Below are 5,905 nucleotides of genomic sequence, written 5' to 3' on the forward strand. Positions count from 1 at the left end.
GTCTGTTTCTGAGTGTATCAAGGACCACAGTGTCCTGTCTCTATTTTCCTCTCAAAGCCATCACTGTAGAAAGTTGAGATGGCTGCATGGCTTACCTATAGGATTTTGGATGGAAATAAATACACATTGTCCTTCCTAGCCTTGTTGCATCCAATGTGAGGATTTCTAAAGATAAAGTGAGTATAGGTCCTTAAACAGTGCATAATGGTTCAACATAGGGTGCATTTCAGGTCCACAGGACTGGGAGTCACACTCCTCTATGTTTATTCTTCTTAGGAAGAGGCACAAGGGGGATCAACAAAGGTTTTTGAGTAGAATGGGGGAGTTGAGGATTTACTAAGCTCTTTCAGTGTTTTTTTTTTTCAACAAACTCTTCTGCTGTGCGTTTCAGTGTGAGTGAAAAGGTAGGATGTTACTTAATGGACTCTTCTGATTTCCACAGGGTTTCTTCAAACTCTTCTGATGGTGAAGAGTGTAGTTGATTTGCTCCGAGAGGGCTTATTACTGAACTAGGCTGATAGGGGAGGTTGCCCCTGAAATGTTCTATTGAGGATATAATATGAGAATGTGGAAGAATGTACGACCAATGTCTTCTTTGGAAACTGTAGGATATCAGCAAACCATTTATTTTGGTCTCATGAACATTTTAGTAATGGGGAGGTGAATAATCTAATTTGAGGGAGTATGATAGCAGTGACTCTTCTGTGAGGCCTTGACTGCATCACTAAGCTCTACTCACAGGGGAGAGAATTGGAAATCTCTTGTGGGAGGGATGAGGAACTTCTGGAATAAAGATCACTTCTTCTCAGGTGGCAGAAGAGGATCACTAAACTACTCTCACAGTAGATGGTGTAACCCAGATATTCTGAGGTGGTATCACTGAGGCTTTCTGAAAGGGTAGGAGCGTATCACTGGGGCCTTTTAATGGGCAGGAAATATCACTGATTTCCACTATGAGCAGGAGGGTGCCACAGAGTTCTTCTGATGGGAATGGAGGGCAACGCTAAGGTATTGGGAGACAGGAGGGTATTGCTGAGGCCTTTTAAAGGGAGTGCAAGTATCACTGGGATCTTCTGAAGGGGTAGGAAGGTGTCACTGGGTTCTTATGAGGTGTAGAAGGGTATCACTGACCTCTTCTGTAGTCAAGAGAGTGTCATTGAGCAGGGGAGTGTCCCTGACCTCTTCTATGGTTAGGAGGGTGTAGCTGAACTCTTTTGAAGGGACTGGAGGGCTTCATTGAGGTCTTCAGAGGGAGCAGGAGGGTATCACTATGAAATTCCGAAGGGGTGGGAGGGTATCACTGGAACATCTGAAGTGGTAGGGGATATCACTTGGGTCTTCTTAGGGGCAGGAGGGCACCACTATCTCTTCTGAAGAAGTGAGTGATGGATATCTTTGTAGGGTAAATGGGTATCAGCAAAATCTTCTGTGGAGGGGGAAAGATGGGTATCATCAATGGTTAATCAAGCAGAGTTGGGTTCAGTAAGAAGGGGATTTTGCAATGACTAGACAAGAAGCTTTGGTGTATGGAGTGTTATATAAACAACCACATTTAAAAGTCATAGTGTCTTCTACGTAGTCTGCTGAAGTAGAAAAAATCATGCCAAATTCAACAAATTATGTTGTTGAAGATCTATGGCGTACTTTAGCTGTCTGGGATTTCTGAGATGAATATGGTTGTAGTCGGATGTCGAAGCGTGGAATTCCCTAGGGTGCAGAAGGGGGGTGGAGCTCTTTCACACAGGGGAGATCAAAGCAGCCACCTTTTCCCAGATCTGAGACCGAAGCCTATGGAGGTCAGCATGGAAACCAGCATCCGCAGGCAGGCAGGGGGCCTTCCCAGCCATGGAAGTGGCTGCCCGAGGCGGTGCGGACAGGCAGTTGTGCGACTCCACAGACAGCCACAGGCAGCACCCAGCCTGGGTTTTTCAGGCCCGGGAGGACCTGGAGCCAACCCACCCCACCAAAGTGGAGAAGGCCGGGTGCAGCAGCTGCAGGTGGGCCCAGGGAGCCCTGTGGTGGGCAATCTAGGGTCTGACCTTGGGAGGATGAAGGGATCAGAGCTCCCTGCAACAGGCCCAACTGCGCCCTTGGAAAGTCCCAGGGCGGTTGACATTCAAGCACTCCTCAGACAGGAATAGGTCTGGGAGGAATTTGGGATCACAAGGTGCGTTTGAAGTGTAGATGAAGAATGTGTCATGCAATTCACGCTAATTCTCATAGCTAGCTGGGTTATTTATCGACATACAAGCCAAGAGTCACAGATAACCTTTGCAAAGTTTGCCCACCTGCAGGTGCAGGAGAGGTGGAAGGAAGTTAGCACCATTCATACACCGCATGCAGGGTGACACAGCTCAGGACCCTGTCAGGCTTCCCCACTAGAAGTCAGGCTCCACGATTTAAAGAGTGTTTTCAGGTGCTCAGCCTGGGAGTCCCAACCTGAACCACAGTAGGCAGGTACGCTAGAGGTTTCCATGGCAGCGGATGCAGTCAGCTTCACCACTGGCCCTCCTGGACAGGGCTGCACAAGTCCTGAAAGCCCAGCCTGGCCACACGGGACCAGGCCATCAGGAAACTGGCAAGGATGAAGGGTGCCCCACCTGCACATCAGTCATCTGCCACCCACCAGAGCTGGTGAGAGCCAGGGCTCAACCCCTGCTTGTCAAGAGTCCCCAGCTTAAGTGGCAGTTCGAGCCATGCCAGCATAGCTGGGGTCCCCATTGCGCTGATGGGAGGCATCAATTAGAGAATAGCCATGTTCCCCCACACCATCTAAGTGACTCACCCACTTCTAGTACATGCCCTGCAGCTCAATCGGCCAGGTGTGGCTTCTCCTCAGTTGAAGCAGTTCACACTAACTTCGAGGGACACAGCATCTCCATAAGCCCGGATTTCCTGTGGTCCTAGCTGCTTCTCATCTAGGATGCCCTGCCATCCAAGATGGGCCACTCCTCAGTCACTCAAAATGCAGGTGGGCTAGGATCCGACTTGAGAGGCTCCTGGTGACAGGGCCTTGAGGGGGTTCCAGTCCGCGGAGGCACTGTAATTTGGTCACCTCTAGGTGCGTACTGGCTGAGCATGTATTCTATCTCGGGAGGGCTGTCTCTTGTATCATGACCCTCCCGCAGTGCTCAGGGTGTCACCCATCCCGGTCCCTTGCATCTCGGATGGGCCCCCTCGAATGGAGGAGCTCACCACTTGCCTGTTCCTTACCCAAGCGCCCAACAGCTGTAAACCCCTCCATTGGCCAGGACGCATGAGGGGAGGGATAAGTTTCATGCCTTGGGTTCCATCTAGGAGGGGGCAGAGGGTTCAGGCTGTCACCGTCAGGTGCTCAGGCTGCTCCCCTGTCACCTACAGAAACCTTGTAATGACCTTTACATCCTCTCAATAGTCCAGTAATGATTGTCTTTTCTGCACTCCACCAGAGCTGTTGCCAAACCCAGCGGGCCGATCTGAGAACCTAACTAAACCATCCAATCGGTTGTATTGATGGGCAGTGTTTACAAGGGCAGGACATAATCAATGGAAGCTTATAAACCGTACATACTATAAATTCCTTGTTAATGGGAAATAATTTGTAATCCCCATCCCAAACGGCTTTAGCAGGTTACCCGCACCTGTCAACAAAGGAAAGACTCACGCTGATCCATTCACTATAGCAAACGCGAAGCATCAGACACCTAAGGGCAGCATAGACCTGTTATTGCTCGATCTTGTGTGGCTGCATTCCAGTTGTCCCTCCAAGAAGTTGAATGCCGACTGCTGGGGTTCATGTAACTACTAAGCAAGGTAGAGTCTTATTCGTTATCGGAATTAACCAGATAAATTGCTCGACCAACTAAGAACGGTCATGCACCACCACCCACAGTATCGAGAAAGAGATATCAAGCTGTCAATCTTTCAATGCCTGAGCCGATGAGGTTTCCCGTGTTGAGGCAAATTAAGCTGCAGGCTCCACTCCTGGTGGTGTCCTACCATCAACTCTCTTAAGTTTGATCTTTGTAACTATACACCCCCATCTAGGAACTCAAAGTCTGTAGTTTACTGGAAGCTGCTCGTTCCGGGCATGGGAATAATACAGCTGGATTACTCTTCGGCATTATTTATGGTCGGAACTACGACGGTATCCGTCGTCTTCCAACCTCCGACTTTCATTCTTAATTAATAGAAACATTCTTGGCAAATGCTTTCTCTTTGATCCGTCTTTCGCCAGTCCAAGAATTTTAACAACTAGCAGCACAATATAAATGCCCCCGGATAGCCTTCCTAATATGGACCCATTTCAGATAACCAAATAAATAGAACCACAGTCCTATTCCATTATTTCTTCCTAAAATATTTAGGCTACCAGCCTGCATTAGCCACTCTAACTATTTCCAAAGTGAATGCTTCGGATCACCAGGACACTCAGTCAAGAGCATCAAAGGGATACCTAGAGGCAGGGGCTGAGACAAGAAGTATCTTCCCTTGCGGTGAACTACCAGTTCCATCCCAAGATACAAGCATGAGCTTTTTTACTGCAGCAACCTTAATATATGTTATTGCAGCCGGAATTACCACAACAGCTGGCACCAGATTTGCTCTCCAATAGATCCTCATAAAAGCATATAAGAACGTGTGCTTATGCCAATTACAGGGTTTTGTAAGAGTTTTTGTCACTACCTCCCCGTGGTGGGAGTGGGTAATTTGCATGACTCCTGCCTTCCTTGGATGTGGTAGCCGTTTCTCAGGTTCCCTCTTCGGTTAAAATCTTATTCCCTGTTACCTGTGGTCACCATGGTAGGCACAGAAAGTACAATCAAAAGTTGATAGTGCAGTCATCTATATGTAATGTATCTGTTATTGGGATGTGCAATTGGCCTAAGGTTAGCTAGAGTCACCAAAGCGGACAGGCAAGCCCGGATTGGTCTTGATCTGATAAATTCACGCATCCAGAGAGGTCAGCACTCGTCAGCATGTATTAGTCCTAGAATTAACACAGTTATCCAAGTAACAGATGGAGCGATCAATCGATCAATCAATCAATCAAATAATTTGTAAAGCGCGCTACATACCCGCAAGGGTTTCAAGGCGCTGAGGGTGGGGAGAGGGGGGGTGCTGTTGCTACTGGTCGAACAGCCAGGTCTTGAGTTGTCTTCTGAAGGTTAGAAGGTGTTCGGTTTGTCGTAGGAGGAGGGGGAGGGTGTTCCAGGTCTTGACGGCGCGGTGGGAGAAGGATTTGCCTCCGACTGTGGTTCTACGGATGCGTGGGATGGTAGCCAGAGAGAGGCCGGCGGAGGGGAGTTTCCAGTTGGGTACGTAGAAGGAGAGTCGACTGTTGAGATAGGCTGGGCCGGTCTTGTGGAGTGCCTTGTGTGCGTGAATCAGGAGCTTGAAGGAGATTCTTTTGTCGACAGGGAGCCAGTGCAGGTTCCTCAGGTGGGGGGTGATGTGGTCGCAGCGGGACGTCGAGGATCAGGTGTGCAGAGGCATTCTGGATTCTTTGCAGTCTGTTGATGAGCTTGGTCGGGGCTCCGGCGTAGAGGGCGTTTCCGTAGTCGAGTCTGCTGCTGACTAGGGCCTGGGTGACTGTTTTCCTTGTGTCTGTTGGGATCCATTTGTAGATCTTGCGGAGCATACGGAGGGTGTTGAAGCAGGTGGAGGAGACAGCATTGACTTGTTTGGTCATGGTGAGTTTCGAGTCGAGGATGACTCCCAGGTTGCGTGCGTGGTTGGTGGGTGCGGGGGGTGTCCCCAGCGATGCGGGCCACCAGGAGTCGTCCCATGCTGAAGGGTTGGGCCCGAGGATGAGGATCTCCGTCTTGTCTGTGTTCAGCTTAAGGCGGCTATTCTCCATCCAGTCGTCGACGGCCTTCATTCCCTGGTGGAGGTTGGATTTGGCGGTGAGGGGGTCCTTGGTGAG

The 5,905-nt window shown here is 49.5% G+C and overlaps 1 pseudogene; it reads right to left on the minus strand.

The window, feature by feature from the left end:
- Positions 1-3,337: 3,337 nt before the first annotated feature.
- On the minus strand, positions 3,338-5,128 carry LOC146833615 (18S ribosomal RNA; annotated as a pseudogene).
- Positions 5,129-5,905: the final 777 nt, after the last annotated feature.

This window comes from Triturus cristatus, chromosome 4_2, assembly GCF_964204655.1.
Source record: "Triturus cristatus chromosome 4_2, aTriCri1.1, whole genome shotgun sequence".
Taxonomy (NCBI): Eukaryota; Metazoa; Chordata; class Amphibia; order Caudata; family Salamandridae; genus Triturus; species Triturus cristatus.